Raw genomic sequence first — 20399 nt, forward strand, 5'->3', positions numbered from 1 at the left:
CAAGCGATTCTTCTGCCTTGGCCTACCAAAATGCAGGGATTACAGGTGTGAGTCACTGTATCCTAAATCACTCTTAAATCATTATTCTAGACCCTAATCTGGGTGCTGCTTATATGATCCTTGGAATTTCTTACTGAAGTCACTAATGAATCCCTCGTTGCTGTTTTTAGTTAATGTTGGTCAAGCCTTACTTCTCCCTCAAACTCTCCCAGTTTATTTCCCTGTGTGGGTGGTTTTCCTCAATCCTCCCTTATTTGATGGTTTCTCTCAGAGTTCTGTTCTTAGGTTACCTGCTTTCTCACTGACAGTGAGAAGTGGATCTTATTTTCTCTGATATCTTCAAAGGACTCCTGTATGTGGAAGATTCCCAAATTGGCATCTCCAGCTCCCAGCTGTTTTCTCAGTCCACACTCATGTTCCCACTGGACAAACACCTCTCCAGAGCTTTCATAAGCACCTGCAACCTAGCCTGAAAAAAACTGAACTCAGTATCTTCCCTTTCTCTGCATCCCTCATGCCTTTACTTCTTCCTGTTGTGTTTAGTGATGTTGCCACCATCCATGTAGTTTTGTCCAACAGGAAAACTTCCAGGAATCTGTGATTTCTCCTTCCCTTGAATTTTCCTCCTCAAATTGGTTACCTCAAACCCATCTCCCCTTTATTCCTATTGGTAGTCCCCTTTCATGAAGTTTCTCTGGATAGAAAAAGCCTTCTAACCCTCTTTCGTAACTTCAGATTTCCTCACTTTAATGTATCCCACATTAGTGGAGGGAAATATCTAAAATTGAGCCTGACTCTACCCTTAGCTTTTAGGTAATACGCAAAAGCCTTTTCAAAGCAAATAAACCCTCTCCTTATCTGGCCCAGCGTCAATTCTTACCACATTCTTCTCCTTTTATATTCCTCTCTCTTCATTCCCCCAACTCATATTTACTTTTCTTCAAAACATTCAGAGCTGCTTGGCCCAAACGGGCCATGCTCGTTTGTGCATTTGCACCAATACTTCCCTCTGCCATGTGCAGAGTATTCTCTCTATGCCCCTCTTCATATCCTTCTCAGCTCCTCCACTGCCATGAGAGTTGGAGCTTGTCTTCTCTGATGCTCTGGCACTCTGCACTGGCAACTATTGTAGCTTCTGTCACACACCTACAAGTTTTTACATGTCCATCTCCCTCACTAGTATGGGAAATCCTGGAGGAAGAGCCTAAATCTGATTTTCCTCTCTGTCTCCAGAGCTGGAATAAGGGCAGTGTTGGGCACAGAGGATGTGCTATATGAGTGTGGGAAAGTGCTGCACATCCATGTGGGTTCTGCTATGGAATGTATTTGACTAGGAGGGGCCTTGAGGTACTTCTGAGCCCTCCTCTGATTCGGAGGGCTGTGACAACTACGTAGTCTCCAAAACTACTTTAAAAACTGTTACAGTATTGATCTTGGTTTATACAGAAGGTATTAACAATCTCCCAGTACCAAGCCTTCTAGCACATAATAGAAGCTAAATAAATATTTGATTAAAATTAATGAATGAACAACCTTGTGACTTGAAATGTTAGTTCTGTTTTACAATAGCCCTAGCAAGGAGATGTCTTGTTAAAGAATGACACAGCTGCATTATGCTGGAGTGCAAAGAAGGAATATATTTCTTCAAGGTTTTTCTTTTCCTTTTTCTCTCTCTCTCTCTCTCTTTCTCTTTTTTTTTTTTTTTTTTTGACAGGGTCTTGCTCTGTCACCCAGACTGGAGTACAGTGATGCAATCATGGCTCCTAGGCTCAATTGATCCTCTCACATCAGCCCTACAAGTATCTGGGACTACAGATATGTATCACTATGTCTGGGTAATTTTTTTTTTTTTTTGGTAGAGATGGGGTCTTACTATATTGCCTGGACTGGTCTCTATCGTCCCACCTTGGCCTCACGAAGTGCTGAGATTACAGCTGTGAGGCACCATGCCCAGCCCTAGGTTTTTCTCATAGCAAAGTTAAAATTAATTTGATGTTTGGAAACTTCCCGTCTAACCTGAAGTAATCATTTTAAGCAAATAAAAATTTACTTAAAATCTTTTTAGGGCAGTTCTCATGTTGATCCTGTGTATTTTTTGTATGTGTGCCTATTGTTTGTTTTATTACATTTGTATGAAGGAAATGTTATGTTTACTTCTTACCTCAGCTTTCTCAGAACTCCTACAGTACTCAAGAACATGCATCATGAAGAAGTTAACTATTTCTTGACAAATACCAATGCACATGCTCACTCAGACAGGAAGGAAGTCAGAATGACTAAACAATTTCAGGTAAACATGTCTGTGTTTGAGATTTCATTTCCTCAGAACCCAGGCTTTCTGTGTGGCTAATTTGATTAGATCTAAATGAATGAGCTTTTAAAAATCGAAATATTGGCTAATCTAAGAGAAATATTTTGAGAAAAATTAAGACTAAAGTTGATTATTGATTTATAAACTTAAGAACTTGATCGAATATAGTAATATGTAAAAAATGCATCACAAAAAAGAACAGATGTACTACATATGTATTAGACATAATTGATACAGAATTATTTACCATTATCATATTATTTAAGATTCTACAGATGTTTTGAAGAAAATCAATGACTGAAAATATGGGAAGAATGCTTTCATTCTTATTGTGACTTGGATGTTAGGTGAAAATTGCAGAGTTATGACTAGTTCTCTGAAACTGACAGAATAAAGATGATATGTGCTGTATATATTAATCATAATTCTCATCAAATGAATACTTCTCCTCTGCATAAAACATTCAAATATATTGGTGATTGTGATGTTTCTTTTGCCTCCTATATTTTAGTGTCAAACAACATGCACTATGTTTTCTGGATGCATATTTCCAAACCAAGATCTCTCAGCATGTAGATACATAAAATTTTTGGTTACTATTAAATAATATTGATCAAAAGAAAACTGCCACATCTAAGACTAGAAAGTGGAAAAAGGAAAAGACAACAAAAATTGTGAAAATATAAATTCATGAATCCCATTCAATACCTTACAAGTGGGCTAAGGAATCTATATTTTTATGAGCTTTCCAGGTAATGCTGAAGCATAACCAGATTTTGGAAGCACAGGCAAGAACCCAGTTCTTTGTTTAGAATTAATTTCAACATCTCCCAGGATCCTTTACAACACTAGGAATGGGTGCTAAACAGTGTCCCTGGCCAGCAACAAGGGGGAAGGGAGCAGGTGTTTCCCTCTTCCTTCCCTCATGTGATGATAAATGAGTGTGCAGTAAGTAGACATGAGCCGGCTGCAGCACCTAGCTTGCCCCACTTGAAAATGTCAGCTGGCAGCTGGTGGGAAACATGAAAATTCTTTTAATGTAATTTATTATTTCAGAGTTGAGGAAACATTTATAGAGATATTAAGTTACTTGGCAAGGTAACACAGATAGTTCTTGTAAGATTTGGAAATAGAACTCAGGCCTCCTGAGACCTTATCCAGCTCTTTTCTCATTAAAAAATAAAAAAAAGCCTTTTTGCAATCAAACTTTACCCTAATTTTCCAGCCTCATTTCCTATCTCTTAACTCTGAATATATTGTTAACTTTTCCTCAGAACTCCAGCCACTTCATAATATAGTTGTAATGGCAGCCCATAGCCCCTTCTTTTGGTAAAAGCCTTTGACTGAAGCCATTTATCTTGGTCTGAGTGAGATTCACTCCAGTCCCTGGCCTGACTGATGAACAGGGCATGACCCAAACCAGGGTTTGTGAACACTGAATGAATAGTTCAGGGAGGCCATGGACTCATCCAGGTCAGTGAAAGTCAGTCAAGGCACTTTGTTGGAACCACTGGGATAGAGGCATTTTTTTTTTTTTTTTCCATCATGGTCCTTGTGGGCAGAAGGTAACCTATTCTTACTGGAGGCCAGATTTGGCAACAGATGGGGAGTTACCACTAGAGTAACAACAATTTTAATCTCTGACATGGTCAGAGATTAAAGCCATCACAGAAGAAAAAGTCATGTAGAGAAGAGAGACTAGCCGGGCATGGTGACTCACGCCTGTAATCCAAGCACTTTGGAGGTCAAGGTGGGCAGATCACCTGAGGTTGGGAGTTCAAGAGAAGAGAGACTGATTTCTGTAGTTACCACTAGAGTGTCTGAATGCAGTTACACCATTTCCAGAACTATTCCTGAATTTTTCCGTTAATGCATGCAATAAATTAACTTTTGGCTTAAGCCAATTTGATTGAATTTCTGTTATTTGCGGATGAGAGAGATCTTTAGTAAAATGCTTGATTTTGTCATTTCATAGCCTTTCTACCATTGCATGATGATACCATTTCTCTATTTTTCCTCCTGTGAAGCTATCTGTTAGAAAAGCAATGAAAGAGTTACCTGACTTGTTATGTTGATCATTCATGCAAACCAATTGCTTGGTTATGAATAGACCTTTCCTGAGGAGCATTAGGTTAAGCATGTGGGAAATTGATTTTTAACTGCTAAAACACTGGCATAGGCTCGTGAAATGTCACTGAACAAACAAGAATTTTTGCTTTGTGGAGTTTAACTTTTTATGCTGGAAGAGATAATTGAAAAACAACCATGAAATAGTCTGGATGCAGTGGCTCAAGCCTGTAATCCTAGAACTTTGGGAGGATGCGGCAGTGGATCGCTTGAAATCAGGAGTTTGAGACCAACCTGACCAGCATGGTGAAACCCTGTCTCTGCTAAAAATACAAAAATTAGCTGGGCATGTGGTGCCCACCTGTAATCCCTGCTCTTTGGGAGGCTGAGGCAGGAAAATCACTTGAACCTGGGAGGCAGAGGTTGCAGTGAGCTGAGATCTCACCGCTGTGGTCTAGCCTGAGTCGCAGAGTGAGATTTAATCTCAAAGAAACAAAACAAAAAGCAGACACATGAGAAACTAAGCATTAAAATTATTCTGTGGGTTAGAAGATGATATGAGCTATGTTAAACAAAACAAAATGTAACAAAACAAAAACAAAACAGACAAGTTTCAGGCTCCAGGCTGGTCAGCAGCAGTCGGCCCAGAGTCCAAACCTGCTTTAGTGGATCCAGGGTCCAGGCCTTCCATAGTATACCCTGGTACCAGACTGGCCCCCGCAGACCTAGTTTCCAGGATTGTCACAGTAGATCCAGGATTGAGGCTGGCACTCATGGTCCCAAGACCCGAGCCTGCCCACATGGATTCAGGCTCCAGGCTGGTTCCTGAGAATCCATGTACCAGGCCCTTCTCAGTGCCAGGCAAGTCCTTGTGGAATCAAGCTCAAGGCTTACCCTGGCACAAGGTTGGCCCTCATAAATATGAGCTCTAAACCCACCCCATAGATTCAGGCTCCTGGCCTGATCCAACAGACCCAGTCAACAGGTCTACCTTAGTGGATCCTGGCATCAGGCCAACCCCCATGTACCCAGGATCCAGGCCCAATGTTTCAAAACCAGGTTCCAGGCTGGCTTTGTTGGCCCAGGCACCAAGCCTGCCCAGCTGCTGACCTAGGCACCAGGCCAGCCTGCCTGAGGACTTGAGCAGCAAGATCTCTCACAGACCCTGTCAGAGGGCACACAAATCTCAGCCAACTGATTGGTTAAGGGCTTTCCCTAATGAAACCAATCCATAAGGACTGGAATAAATGGCTACTTCTTCAAATGCATAGACATGAACATATGGCCACAAAGATCGTGAACAATCAGGGAAACTGATTGTAAAACTACCAAAGAAATAAAACAAACCATCAGGAACTGACTGCAGAGAAATCGAGATTTGCAAACCACCTGAAAAAGAACGTAAAATAATCATCCTAAAGAAGTTCAGTAAGCTATAAGAGAGTGCAGACAACTAAATAAGATTTGGAAAATAATACATGAACAAACTGAGAAGTTCCACAAAGAGAAAGAACCACAAAAATGAACCAAATAGATACTCCAGAGCTAAGGATACAATGACTTAATTAAACCATTCTATCAAGAGCTTCCACAGCAGATTTAATTACAGAGAAGGAAAAAATGAGAGCTCAAGCACAGGTCGTTTGAAATTACCCAGAGAAGAAAAAATAATTTAAAATAGTGAAGAGAGCCTATAGGAATTATAGAGCAAGATCAAGCGAACCAACATGCATATTATGGAATTTCCAAAAGGTGTAGAGAAAGGGGAAGAAAGTTTATTTAAAGAAATAATAGAAGAGAACTTCCCAGACCTGGAGAGGAAAATGAACATTCAGGTCCATGAACTGCAAAGATCCGCAAAGTAGATTAAATATAATAATCAAAACAGCATAGTACTGGCATAAAAACAGACATATATTCCAATGGAACATAATAGAAAACCTTGCTGTGGAGAGAAATAAATCCAAACATTTATAGTTAAATGATCTGAGACAAAAGTGCCAAGAATACACAATGGGGAAAGGACAATCTCTTCAATAAATGATGTTAGGAAAACCAGATATTCACATTCAGGAGAAAGAAATTAAACTCTTGTCTTACCGCTCATACAGAAATCACTCAAAATGAATTAAAGACTTAAACATAAGACACACAATTGTAAAACTACTAGAAAAAAAACACAGGAAAAAAAGCTCTTTGATATTGGGCTGGGTAATAAATTTTGAATATGACTCCCAAAGCACAGATAACAAAAACGAAAATAGACAAATGGGATTGCTTCAAATTGAAAAGTTTCTACATAGTAAGAGAAATAATCAACAGAATGAAGAGCCAACCTATGGAATGGGAGGAAATATTTTTAAAACATACTTCTAATAAATTATATAAAAATCTCAAACAACTCAACAGCAAGAAAATAAATAATCTCCAATTTAAAAAATGGATACATGATCTGAACAGGAATTTCTCAAAAGATACACACAAATGGTCAACAGATATATTTTTTGATGCTCAATATCATTAATCATTAGAGAAATGCAAATTAAAATCACAATGATCTATCACCTCACAACTGTTAGAATGGCTACTACCAAAAATATGAATGATAACTAGTGTTGGAGAGGATTCAACACTTGTACACTGGAGAAAAGGGAACACTTGTACACTGTTGGTGGGAATGTAAATTTGTACAGCCATTATGGAAGCAGTGTGAAGGTTTCTCAAAAATTAAAAATAGTACTGTTACATAATCTGCTTCTGGGTATGTATCAAAAAAATAAAATCAGTATATTGAAGAGATACCTGCACTGCCAAGTTTTTTACAGCAATATTCACGATAGCTGAGATATGGAATCAACCTAAATGTCCATTAAAAGGTGAATTAATAAAGAAAACTTAATACATACACATACACACACAAACATATAGAAATGCCACTAAGACTTAGGATAAAAAGTCATTTGCAACAACAAGGAAACCTGGAGTACAGTATATTAAGCTAAGCCAGGTACGGAAAGACCAATACTGCTTGATCTCACTTCTTATGTGGACTCTAAGAAAGTCAAACTCATAGAGGCAGAGTAGAATGGTGGTTGCCAGAATCGGTGGGGGGGGGCGGGATTTGGGCCTGGGGTGGATGTTGGTAAAAGGGTTTAAAGTTTCAGCTAAATATGACAAATATGTTCTGGATATCTATTATATAATGTAGTGAATATAATTAATAGTAATATATACTTCCAAAATAATTAAAAATAAAGACATTATTTAAACAGTGATGAAAGAGAAATATTAAATTCATACAATAATACTCACAAAACTAAAGAATAATTACACAGTAGCCTCATAAAAATAGTATTATGGAAAAAGTAATCATAGTTAAGGGTCAACAGGCAATAAAGAAGTTAAATGACCTATAGTATACATGAAAATGATTTGTAAAACTAAAATATATAAGATAATAGTGCTAAAATTGTAGTTTTCTGGAATTGCCTGTTTATGAAAGTCTGATGTTTAAACATTGTTTTAGAGTGTAACCTGTTTAGTATTTGCTTCTAGTCTTTTTGTTGGTATATTGCTATATCTGTGTGTGTGTGTGTGTGTGTGTGTGTGTGTATTATGTAATGGCTAATAAAAAAAACACAAGCTAATTTCTCAAAGCAACAACAAAGTAATAGAAATGAGTATTAAAAATGTTGGGGGTGCAGAGGGTTATAATTTAAAATAGGCCTAACTAGCAAAGTAACAATTGAGCAAAGACTTAGAGGTGAAGAGTTATGCAAATTGCCACCTAGAGAGAGTGTTTCCAAACAACCAGCGTCAAGGGCAAAAGAGATTGTGCCTGTATTCTAGAAACAGCATGAAGTCTCCTGTAGCTGCTAGTGTAGAGCTAACAATGGAGAAAGTCAGAAAGATCACAGGGGGCAGATCACACATCGTTTACAGCCAACTGTAAGTACATTGTCTTTTACTCAGTAAAATGTAAAATGAAGAGCAAGTGAGCTTTATTTTATTTTATTTTATTTTATTTTAGCAGAGGAGTGACATAATCTGATTTGCATTTAAAAACGTCTTTGAGTGCAGTGTAGAGATAGACTGGGGTAAAGGTGGAAATGGGGAGGCCAATCAGAAGGCCACAGTGGATAATGTCTGCAGGTGTTTGGCTCCACACTTCCATTCTAAACTCTCCTCTTTACCAAGGGGCTGGAAGCTTGCAAACTGCTGTTTCCTGATTCTTTTGCCAGCTGGTTTCCAGATCAGATATGCCAATGGAAAACGTGATGGAAGAATAAAAATTCAAGGAAGGGAGAAGCCATTTGTCCTGCATCTGGGTGGCACCTCCAGCTGTCCTAGTGGTAGGAATAGCAAATACCTGAGCATCTAGAGGAGAGAAAACCACCAAGTGATATGGAGAGAAGTGCACATAGAGCATATTTGGACCAGAAGGGGGTTTGTTTTTTGGGGAAAGTAAGAATTCAAATTTGGAAGTGTTAAGTTTGAGATGACTATTGGATATCCAAGTAGGGATGTCAATAAGTAATGGACAGTCCTGGAGTTCAGGAGTGATGTCTAGGCTATAGTAAACATTTGGAAGTTAGTGATGTCATTTAAAGCCATGAGACTGAGTGAAGTCATTGAAGAAAAAAGAAAAGAACGCCACTACTCAAATCCTGAAGATCCCTGACATTCAAAGCTCAGGGAGAAAAGGAACCAGTGAAAGAGCTTGAAAAGAGTGAACAATGAAGTGAGAAGCAGACCATCAAAGAAGAGGCAGTGATCGACCTTGTCAAATCAGTGGATGAGTCAATTATGATGAAGACTGAGAACTGACAGCTGTATTTAGCAATGGAAGTTATTGGTGACCTTGACAAAAGCAGTTTTTATGGAGAATGAAAGAGAGTGTGAAAGTAAAAATCATGGCAACAGTTTATTAATTCACTAATTTATCAAAAAATACTTAGCTTCTGCTTTGTGCCAAGCACTAGGGATTGGAGGTGCATAAGAAAGACATTATTCCTGTCCTCTTGAAGTTTAGGGTATTTTACTATAATAATAGGCTATGATTTCATACAGGGATAAACTTCAAAACACTTATTATGTGTGTGCATGCACATACACATGTGCACACTTGAAAAAATAAAGCAAGCAAGAAAGATACCGGCTAAAGGAAATTTATTGTGAGTGCTGTAGGATACACTACAGAAGGCATTGCCTCTATGAGCTAGGACTTGTTAAATGTTATTTATATTTATCTTAAGAGCTGAAGCATCTGGCATCTTTAAAAAGGGATTATTGACACCCTTCTTGTTTTTATTTGGAGAAGTGGTTGACCAGGTGCCATAATATGATTTTAATCTGATTTTATCTCTTTAGTGCTCAGATAGCTTAATTACTGGTTTGATCAAACACCTAGAACATGAATTGTTAGAAAAATAACACATTGCATTCTTGTAGGCAGAATTGTTTCCATGGATTCTCTCTCCTGAGTACAAGTGGTTTATTCATGGCTCTCCAGGGACTAGGACTTGCAAAACAGTATTTTGTTCATCTAAATACTGTTTGATAGAAATCATGTAAAGCACTATCTGAAACCCTAATATTTTCTTGGATAAGTTTTGGCACGAAGTTCCGTTCTGTGCAAATTAAAACAATTGAAATTGAAACAAAATGTCAAGTGGTAGATATTCTAATATGTTTCATTTTAATTTGGTCCTTAAATATTAGAAGTAAAAGCTCTCATAAAGTACAAAAAAACTTTATTCTCATATGTACTTTGAGACAGACACCCAGGCTGGAGTGCAGTGGCATGATCTCAGCAACCCCTGCTTCCAGGTTCAGGTGATTCTCCTACTTCAGCCTTCCTAGTAGCGGGGATTACAGTTGTGTGCCATCATGCCTGGCTAATTTTTATATTTTTACTAGAGATAAGGTTTCACTATGTTGGCCAGGCTGGTCTCAAACACCCTGACCTCAAGTGATCTGCCCACCTTGGCCTCCCAAAGTGCTGGGATTACATGAGTGAGCCACCATGCGTAGCCTCACAAATATATTTAAAGTGTATCAATATTTCGAGTTTTCTATTTGAAAACAGGTAATCGTGTAAAGACACTGTTAATAATCTATAAACAAACGCTCTTGGACCATTATGAAGCTACATTGTAATAAAGCTCATGTATTTTGTTGATTCAGGTAATGAGGTCATCCTGCTAAGAACTCCCTTGATAAGCATTGGCATAACCCATTTTGAACTCAGCCTAGGAATTTTATTAACAACTGGGTGAACACAACTTACTCTTACGTTAACAATCTGAAGCAAAATGATTTGTATTCCACACATGGGCATTTTAAGAAGGGATTTCCTCACCAGAAACTTTTTGTCAGGGAATACGGGAATAAATGAGAAACTATGGCATAATTCCTTAAAAAGAAGAAATTAAATATTTTTAAAATTGCCTATAATCAAAATGATTAATTCCATTATGCAACATATCTAGAATAAAATATAAGCTCCAAGTGGTAACAACACAAAAATTACTTGGTGAAATCAGAAAACCCCAAACTTCATGGCCTTGTTTTGGCTGAGATGACTTTAAATAACCAGAGACAGCCCCAAGGCATCAAGGTATTTACCGTGTTTTCTTAGATTTCAGTAATTGAGGCTATAGAATTAGCAGCTGAAATGAATATTTCTTAGTTTTTGTTCGCTTGCTTGTTTGAGCTCTATTGACTTTTCTATTGGAATTTGTTTTAGTTTTTTCCTCTCTGTACTTTTTTTTTTTTAAATTAAATCCAATCAAAGTTACAACATCCCCTTCCATTCTTGAATGAAGAAGAAAAGTTGTTTCCAAGAGTATCGGGCATAATTTGAGCTCATTTCTGTCCTTACATGTAACTCCAATCCAGACAGTTTATTAGCTAATGAGATGTAACATTATTTCATTTGTCAAGATTAGATTTGTGGGGAAAATTGCAGAAATAGCTTCCTTCTTCACTCTGCATCAATGTGATGATTAATTCATGCGTGGCAGCGTGTTCTGCAGAGCCAGAAGCCCTCTCATGCTGGGAAATGGCTCTGAACTCATATCTATGGGTGTGCACTTTGCTGACAGGGTGAATGTAAACCAGGATTTGAAAAGGTCTTTTCATTATTTATATAGGAGAGAACGATTTTCACTAGTCACATTTGATAGCATAGCATAGTCTTTTTTGATAATAAACACTGTGAAAGCAGTTTCCAAATTTTATTTCTCAAAATCAAGAGGTTCCCACAAAGTGAGATGGGGGAAGGAAGCGAGGAGGGTCAGATATATATTCTGGCGGCTTACTTCCTAATTTCAACCTTAGTTGTTCTGCTTTAAGCTCTTTTAAATAATAACATGTTACATTTGAAAACAACAGTATAAAGTGGATTTGCTGCTTTAAAAATTAGTTTGCTACCCAAAGAAAAAAGTTGTGCTGAATAAGGAGCAGCAGGGTGAGGAGAGAATCTGAATCCAGATGTGGTAGAATTTGCTAATGATTCTAAACTTCTTTTCAGAAATTAACCTTGATCTTCCAGCTCCCCTTCTATTTCAGCTGGCCATAGGCCATCCAGCTAGAAGCTGGATTTCCCAGCCTTCCTTGAGCTAGCCCTGAGTTATATAACTAAGTCCTGATCAGCGAAGTGTGAGCAGAAGTGGTGTGTGTATATTCCGTATCCATTCCCAAAAAACGGAAGCTACAACAGCTTTCCAGATCCCAGGTGCTGGCACTGCCACCTTAGTGCCTAAGATGGAAGCCGTAAGTTGAGGATGTCAGAGCTATCTCAACAGACTAACTGCTCCTTTTGAACTAGAATGTGAGTGAAAAATAAAATTCCACATTGTTGAATCTTTGGATTTTGGGTTTTTGCTTTTTTAAAAAAAAAAAAAATAGCATCTCAGCTTTTATCCAAAGTAATGAAACAAAGGCCATGCAAAGGAGTTGTGAGGTCAGTTTCATTGGAAAAGCTGACTTAATGGAATTTAATCTTCAATGTAATTGAGTTTAATCTCATCTTTACCTTGAAATAACATGGTATAAAGGTATATCACCTCAATCAGTGCTGTATAGACTAAAGTGGACAGACTCTAGTCATTATTGTCCTTATGATTTGAGATGGTATGAAGTAGAGCAGGATTAAATGTATAAACACAGCTATACAAACAAACATGGGCAGAAATTAGGAAGTGGATGTAGCATTATGATATCCATGCCTAGCAGTTAGTGAATTGAGGGCAAAACATGAAAAGTAGAGCCATTTAGGTAAAGTGACAGCTGGGCTGAATTTTCTTATTATTTGTCATTTTGAACTTTTGCTGTCTCTTTCCTATAAGCACCTTCTGAGGCTTTACAAAGTACCAACAGTTATCCTACCTACACCGGAGGCTTCTCATGCTTAACTCCTTCCTCGGCATCTAACCAATTGTCTCTTATCCAAGGTTTTCTCAATGCTTATGATAAACCTACCCTCAGAAATCCTATAATCACCTCAAACTGAACACATTAAACCCAAGCTCTCTTTCTCTTCATAGAGTTTGCTTGCCCTATTGTCTGCTTATCAGTATTACATTTTTTTGGTCTATCTCTGAGATTTCCTTTGACTTTCTTGTCTCCTTCATCTGTCTAGCCAATGTCAACATTTCCTTATTTTCTTTCTTTAAACTCATTTTTAGATTCAACCATTGCCTTCTGTTTTTATGGCCAACCCCTTGGTTGAAAACCAAAGCATATTAGATCCTGGATAGACCCCACAATCTTCTATTTGGTCCAACATACTTGGTCACAAACAAATTCTATTTTCCTCCATTGTCAAGATACAAGAAATGCTATTAGCATTTCATTTTCTTCCTCAAGAATCCCTAATGTGTGGCTCCCATTTGGCTGTTGCCTATAGCCCATATTTGCCTTCCTTGACAGGCTTTCCATGATAAGATCCTAATGAAATGTGGTCTCGGGTAGTGGTTAAGAACACAGCCTTTAATGTCCTACAGGCCTGGCATTAAATTCTAGCTTTACTACTACTTACAGGCTCTTGTATGGCCGTTTTAAGTCTCAATATATTATCTGTGAAATGACGCTAATGTTTCCTTGATAAGGCTTTTCGAGGCCTACAAAGCAGGAGACCATCTGTAAAATGTGTAGTAAAGTACACAGCACATAGTAGGCACTCAATTCACGTGTTTACTGTTATCTTCCAGCCAGCATTTCCTCTACTTCCATCCTCTGCATTACAGCCCTTGTTCTCCTGGGCAGCATCCTCCTTGTTCTTTCCTTGGCACTTCTAGTGTCTTTCGCTCTTAATTCCCATTTAAGGTCCTACTTCCCTCACATAGTCTTCTCTGAGTCCCCTTATTTCTCTAAGCTGGAATATGTTTTCATTTATTCTCTTTAGTTACAAGGGGGCAGGAATCATTCTCCAACTTCTTCTCAACTCTGTCCAGCACCTGGCAAGTTTTGGTTGCATATAATCTGCTCAACGTCTATTAATGGAAGTATTAAAAATAGATGGCTTTGCGAATATTATAACAAGCTTTCCAAATTGACCACTTTAAGAAAAGTTTTGGAACTCATGTCCTCAGGTGGTCGTGATGTTTTCATGACTTCCCTTTGCCCTTCCTTACACTATTTCCCATGTGACATGACTCAGAACAGCTAAGCTAAGAGAGGAGGTTGAGTACTACAGGGAGACGAGGTCGGTGGGAAGAAGAAACCGTCCAAAACTGAGAGAGGAAGTGGAGATAAGGAAAAGGACACAAAGACTTATCGAGCAAACATCAGAAACTATGCTGAATCGTTGATGTGAACATTAAATTCCAATAATAAACCTGAGAGGCAGGCATTATAACTACACCAAGAAGCCCTCTGTAAGTGAAATATGACACACATATGAAAGGGTGTATTTAAAAATAAAGTCTGTTGTGAAGGAACACTTGTTGAGCCACCATTGATCCAGACATGTAGTGCTCCCAAGAGCCTCTGAGAATCTCTTGATTTTAGTTCAAGGCCTGTTCTCTGGACCACCCGGAACACTGCAGATCTGTGGGAGAGCTGAGTAACTTCCAAGCTTCCTTGCTCAGAGGCTATGAGGTTTCAGGTTAACTGGGTGCTATGGACTGAATTATGTCTCCACTCTACTTCTCCAACAATTCATAAGTTGAAGCCCTAACCCTCAGTATGACTGTATTTGGAGTAAAGAAGTAATTAAGGTCATAAGGGTGGGGCACCAATCTGATAGGATTAGTGTCCCTATAAGATACCAAAGAGCTTGCTCTCTTTGCAGTGCGAAAACACAGCAAGAAGAAGACAGCCATATACAAGCAAGAAAGAGGGCCCTCGGCAGGAACTAAATCCTGTCAGGACTTTGGTCTTGGACTTCCACCCCCACAGAACTGTTAGAAATAAATTTCTGTTATTTAAACCTTCTGTGATATTTGGTTATGGCATTCTAAGCTGACTAGTACATGGAGGATAGTTTATCAGAGTCCCCAGCTTTGGTAGACCTTGAGATTAAAATTTTCATTTTCTAGTTTCTAACTCTGCCAAAACCCCAGCTCAGTTTTGCCACAGTTTTTATTTTTAATAAATCAGCAGATGACTTCAGAGCAGAAGTAGCTTTGAGTCCTGGCCCTACTCTCTGGGATCTTGTCTTCCAGATTTTCAACCAATAGTTCCTCAGTATCTTATTATCTCTTTGATGCTTTTATGAAGAAATTATTATTATTTTAAATATTTTGTCTGTTTGCCTGCTCTCAATAGACATGTAGGTCTGAACTACTTAGATGTAATTGTTAAAAGGAAGCTTGTCATTGCATTTTGCAGATGGAGAAATTGAGGTTCAAAGAAATGTCCATCCAGTAGATCTTATTCTGATTTGATCTTCTTCTGAAATTTTTTTTCCATTCTCTTTTCTTATGTAGACTGACAAATGAATTTGGTGGAATTTGGATATAAGGTAAATGTATTAAGTAAAAATGATAGAAATCAATTTCTCCTTTGCCTTCTTAGTTATCTGCCTTTTCTCCATTTATTTAAGATTCCTTATTTTTAGGCTTGATTCATAACACCCCTTCCTATAACAACATTAGTTAATTAAAAAAAAAAAAAGAAAGAAAGAAGATTAATGAAGGCTGCTGGTGTTGCTGACTATACATTGCACATGAAAGAAAACTAGGTTTTTAAAAATCATGTGCCCAGGTGGTAAATTATGGAATTATCTCTAAAGGAGCACTTAGCCAATGTGATCTCATTAATCCTTATAACACGTCTCTATTTTTTAATGGTTGCAATTTACCATCAGGAAGTAAATAACTTGACTAGAATCTTGATTTTAAAAGCTCTTCTTTTTGGAACCTCTGACTGTTATGCACATGTCTGGGCTGTTTCTCCATATTGAAAGTTTGTAATTTATCCAGGGTATTAATTTCCTAGGGTTGTCATATAAAATACCACACATTGGATGACTTAAACAACAGAAATTTATATTCTCACAATTCTGGAGGCTAGAAGTCCAAGATCAATGCGTTGGCAGTTTGTTTTTTTCCGGAGGCCTCTCTCCTTGGCTTGAAGATAGCCACCTTCTAACTGTGTCCTCACATGGTCATCCTTCTGAAGTGTGGTCTGTGTCCTAATCTCTTATTACAAGGTCCTGTCATATGGTATTATGGCCCACCCTAGTGACTTCATTTTAATTTAGTTACCTCTTTCAAGACTTCATCTCCAAATTTCAAATATAATCAGACTCGCAGGCACTGGAGGTTAGGGCTTTCACATACGAATTTTTGGGGGCACACAATTCAATCCATGCTATTTAGTGTGACATTCAAAAGTAAAACTATATGTGAAAACTTTATGAGAATTAAGGGAAAGGACATAAGCTGTAAAATGGGAGTAAAAAATGGCACAGGGATGGTGTTTAAGGGGTGGGGTTAGGGCAATGGTTAAAGAGTTGGGCTAGAAATTGCCCTTGGTCTAATATAAAATGAAATATAGACATGAAGGTAACTCATTCATAAAACCAGGCCGATACTACAGCATTATATTTTGATAAATATAAATGATAAGAATATTCTGCTTCATTTGTGTGGACAATTATCTTAACTGTACACTATCACTTTTCAGTAATAAATAAGAGTGGTTAAATAACAAGTTGTATTATATACTTTTGTATATTATGATTTGTAACTGAAAGGTTTGGACATTGTAATATTATTTCTTATAACTGTATGAAGGAGAATAGGCACTCAATCCAAGATTGACAGAGTTTCTCTAAGCCCAGACAGTTTCTCACAGTCCTAAAAAATAAAAAAATATTTTTATCAAAATCACACATCCTTTTGGGAGGTGTGGAAGAAAACAAAAACTGACAAATACATCTGTCTCTTTGACTTAAACCTTGGATTATTATTATTATTATTATTATTATTGAGATGGAGTCTGGCTCTGTCACCCAGGCTGGAGTGCAGTGGTATGATCTCAGTTCACTGCACCCTCTGCCTCCTGAGTTCAAGCAATTCTCCTGTCTCAGCATCCCAAGTAGCTGAGATTACAGGCCCGCAGCACCACATTCAGCCAATTTTTGTATTTTTAGTAGAGATGGGCTTTCACCATGTTGGCCAGGCGGGCCTTGAACTCTTGATCTCAAGTGATCTGCCCACCTTGGCCTCCCAAAGTGGTGGGATTACAAGCGTGAGTCACAGCGCCTCGCCCAACCTGGATTATATTTTAATAACCTAGAAGTTTTCTCATATTAGAACCGTGACCTGACTGAATTATTTTTAAACAACCAGGAGTCTTTATTTCTGAATGTATTTTTTTAAAAGTTCAATTTTAATGGCTGTGTGTGAATGGACTAAGCAGGGTTCACAAACTACAGTTCATTGGCCCAGTCTGGCATGTTTGTGTTCGGTCTAAGAATTAAAAATAGCTTTTATCTTTTAAAGCATTCTAAGAAAAATAAACAAAGAACAATTGGCTGCAGAGATTGAATGTGGTCCACACAGCCTAAAATGTTTACTATCTGACTTTTGACAGGAAAAGGTTGCTACCTTCTGAGTTGAGGGATTGATTATACAATATATTTTCTGTTAATTCCTATTAATGCACTTTCTTCTCCCTGCCCCTGTCCGACTATCCACATCCTTTCCAGGTCTCATTGCTGTTTGATGATCCAGCCCCTTGCTGAGCTACGGCTTGTGTTAACAAATAAGCAAACAGTATATCACTACACATAGAGAAAACCTGTGGTTTTCCTGGTTGGTTCATGGCTTACTACAGTAGCTTTTCAAATTCAATCTCTAACCTTTGTGCTAATTAGAATTAACCTAACTTGAACTTGAATAGATTCTTGCTCTCTGGAGCCATAATTAATGCACAACGTTATCCAAGAATAATTCTCATTAGTGTTGGTAAAGAAAAGCCAGAATACTGAAGTTTGAAATACTAGTTAGTCCTCAAAATACACAAACATGTGCTGGGAAGAAATCCTTGCATAGTGAGAAAGAAGATTATGATAGAAGCTCAGGAATTAACACGTTCAGAAAAAGACTTTCGCTTTTAAAATGCAGATAATGAAGGTAATTCAGAATGTTTGAAAACTGTAATCTGCTATGTGTTTTACAATTTCCTTAAGTGGAAATGGACATGTGAAAAACACAATTCTCTTCCTGCAGGAAAACAGAAAACCAAGACCCAATTACTCTCTCTCTTTCTCTTTGTGATCAGTGGTAATTTACCCTTTACAGTCCAGAACATGGGCTTCTGCTGACACTCTGGTCCCAGATATCTGACCTTTGTTTGTATCATTTCATGCAGGAAAATTCCTTCAGTTAACTGAAGAAAGGCAAACAGTCCAGTGCAAAGCAAATGCAGCAATTAAAGACAGTATGATCTAGAGCAAGCCCATGTTGCAACAAGTAAAAAAAAATTAGGTCAGATGAATATTGTAAACTGTTATCAGACTCCTGCATGTCTGTGAGAGGTTTTCTCTTGAGGTTTTCTCCTAAAATTTTCTGAGAATTTCCTTGGTTATTTTCAAAAGCTAAAAATAATTTTCTGTATGTAAACTATTAAGTAATAGGGTTTATTTATGAATGGGTTACATCTTAGTACATTGCTTTTGCAATGCTGCTAACTGCCCAATTATGTTTCATTTTGACATCTTAATGTAGAAAATGAAGAAACAAAGAATTCAAGTAAAGTTTTTACATAGATAAGCTGAGCTTGGGCAGGTTCCTTAAAAATTCTCTTAGGACTTGGTGCAAATGATCAGCCAACCACAAAGCCATTCCTGGAATATTTCCTCTTGTCTAGCTCTAGAGGATTCTTGCTTGTCACGTGGCCTTGGAGAAATGCACAGCCATGTTTCCTTGCTAAGAGTCCCCTTCCCATGATGCTGACTGTAGCCCTCCGCTGACCTTGTGTGGAGGTGACACCCACTTCCTGGCTGCCAGCTAACAACATCCTCAATACTTCTTTTGAGAAAACAAATCTCAGGGAATGGATAACCAGCCAAAGGAAGTCAGGAATTAAGGGAGATTGTAACAAAATAAAAACATAAAGCAATCTTGGTAAGTTCAGGGAGAATACTATAAAAGCTGCAGCTTCTGATCTATCCCTTTACTTCAGATAAAAGTTTTAGATAGGAATGGATCTTGTTACAGGATGTGTGATTAGCAAATCAGCCACTCTTTTTCTTTAATACGCATTGCCACAACAGAACTAGCAAGGTGATAGACCTGGAATCAGAGATCTGGATCCGAGCTGTTTAGTGGTTGTTAAAATGATGTTCCCTGTGTCTGAAGATGTGTGGAATGGTGTCTTTTTTCTCTGCTTCAAGTTCATCCTTCTCACCCTTTTGTCACTACCTCTTCTAGGCCCCTTTGCTGCAGATATTGGTGGGAGATTGGAAGTTGTGGAGGTTGGAGGGAGGAGAAGGAGAAGCTGCACTACCAATATATTGGCATATATTTTCCTGGAGCTACATATAGCAGCACATGTGCCATGCACACAAGCACACTCACGCACAGCCTCTGGCAGCCCCTTCAGTATTATTGACTCATGATCCTGTGTAGAATAATGCCTGTGGCATAGAACGTGCTTGATGGTTGTTGGCTATTACTATTATTGTTTTCTGAACAAAAGCGTTGCAGCATCAGGTTAATTTGGGAAGGCTTTCATTCCTATGAGATTTACAATAAAAGTGATAGAAAGTTTTTAATTAAGGAAACCTGTTTAACTTTAGTTATTCTAGCATTCCACAACTGTTTCTCCTAAACACACCAGATACTATCTTGTAAAAGTGATGCTTATAAAAGATATTTTAGAAAATGCTCACCTAGTCGGACATCTGGAGTTCTCAGACAGTATTGGCTGGTGACCTAAGTAGAATTCTAAGTTTCAATGAAACCCCTTTTGGTTTCTCTGTTACATCGTTATTGCTGTGGCAGACACACCTTAGGACAACCCCTGTGGAATACTAGTGATCCATGCCCTTGTCTGATTCCCCTCTCCTTACATGTCAATGTGTTTCTAAACAAAGGAATATGGCAAAAGCTATGGGATGTCACCCCCTTGACTAGATGATGTTATGTTGTAAAGGTGATGGGCTGTCACTCCCATTATCACATTTTGTTATATGAGACTTCATCTTGGCAGGTGTATTAATTCATTCTCATGCTGATGATAAAGACATATTGGAGACTGGGTAATTTATAAAGAAAAAGGTTTAACTGACTCACAGTACCACATGGCTGAGGAGGCCTCACAATCATGGTGGAAGTCAAGGAGGAGCAAAGCCGTTTTACATCCCAGCAGGCAAACAGAGAAAATGAGAGCGAAGCAAAAGGGAAACTCCTTATATGAAAGCATCAGAGCTCGTGAGATTTGCTCACTACCACAAGAACAGTATGGGGGAAACTGCCCCCGTAATTCAATTATCTCCTACCAGCTCCATCCCACAACACATGGGAATTATGGGAGCCACAATTGAAGATGAGATTTGAGTAGA

General features: G+C 38.2%; 1 long non-coding RNA gene across 1 annotated transcript; it reads left to right on the plus strand.

Annotated features, from left to right (window-relative positions):
* Positions 1-1150: 1150 nt before the first annotated feature.
* Positions 1151-20181, plus strand: LOC116549048. Its single transcript, XR_004267687.1, has 3 exons — positions 1151-1162; positions 4837-4841; positions 20048-20181. It is a non-coding gene; the product is annotated as an uncharacterized LOC116549048 (long non-coding RNA).
* The last annotated feature ends 218 nt before the right edge of the window (positions 20182-20399 follow it).

The sequence above is a fragment of the Sapajus apella genome, unplaced genomic scaffold, assembly GCF_009761245.1.
Source record: "Sapajus apella isolate SASKATOON/1434 unplaced genomic scaffold, GSC_monkey_1.0 scaffold6, whole genome shotgun sequence".
Taxonomy (NCBI): Eukaryota; Metazoa; Chordata; class Mammalia; order Primates; family Cebidae; genus Sapajus; species Sapajus apella.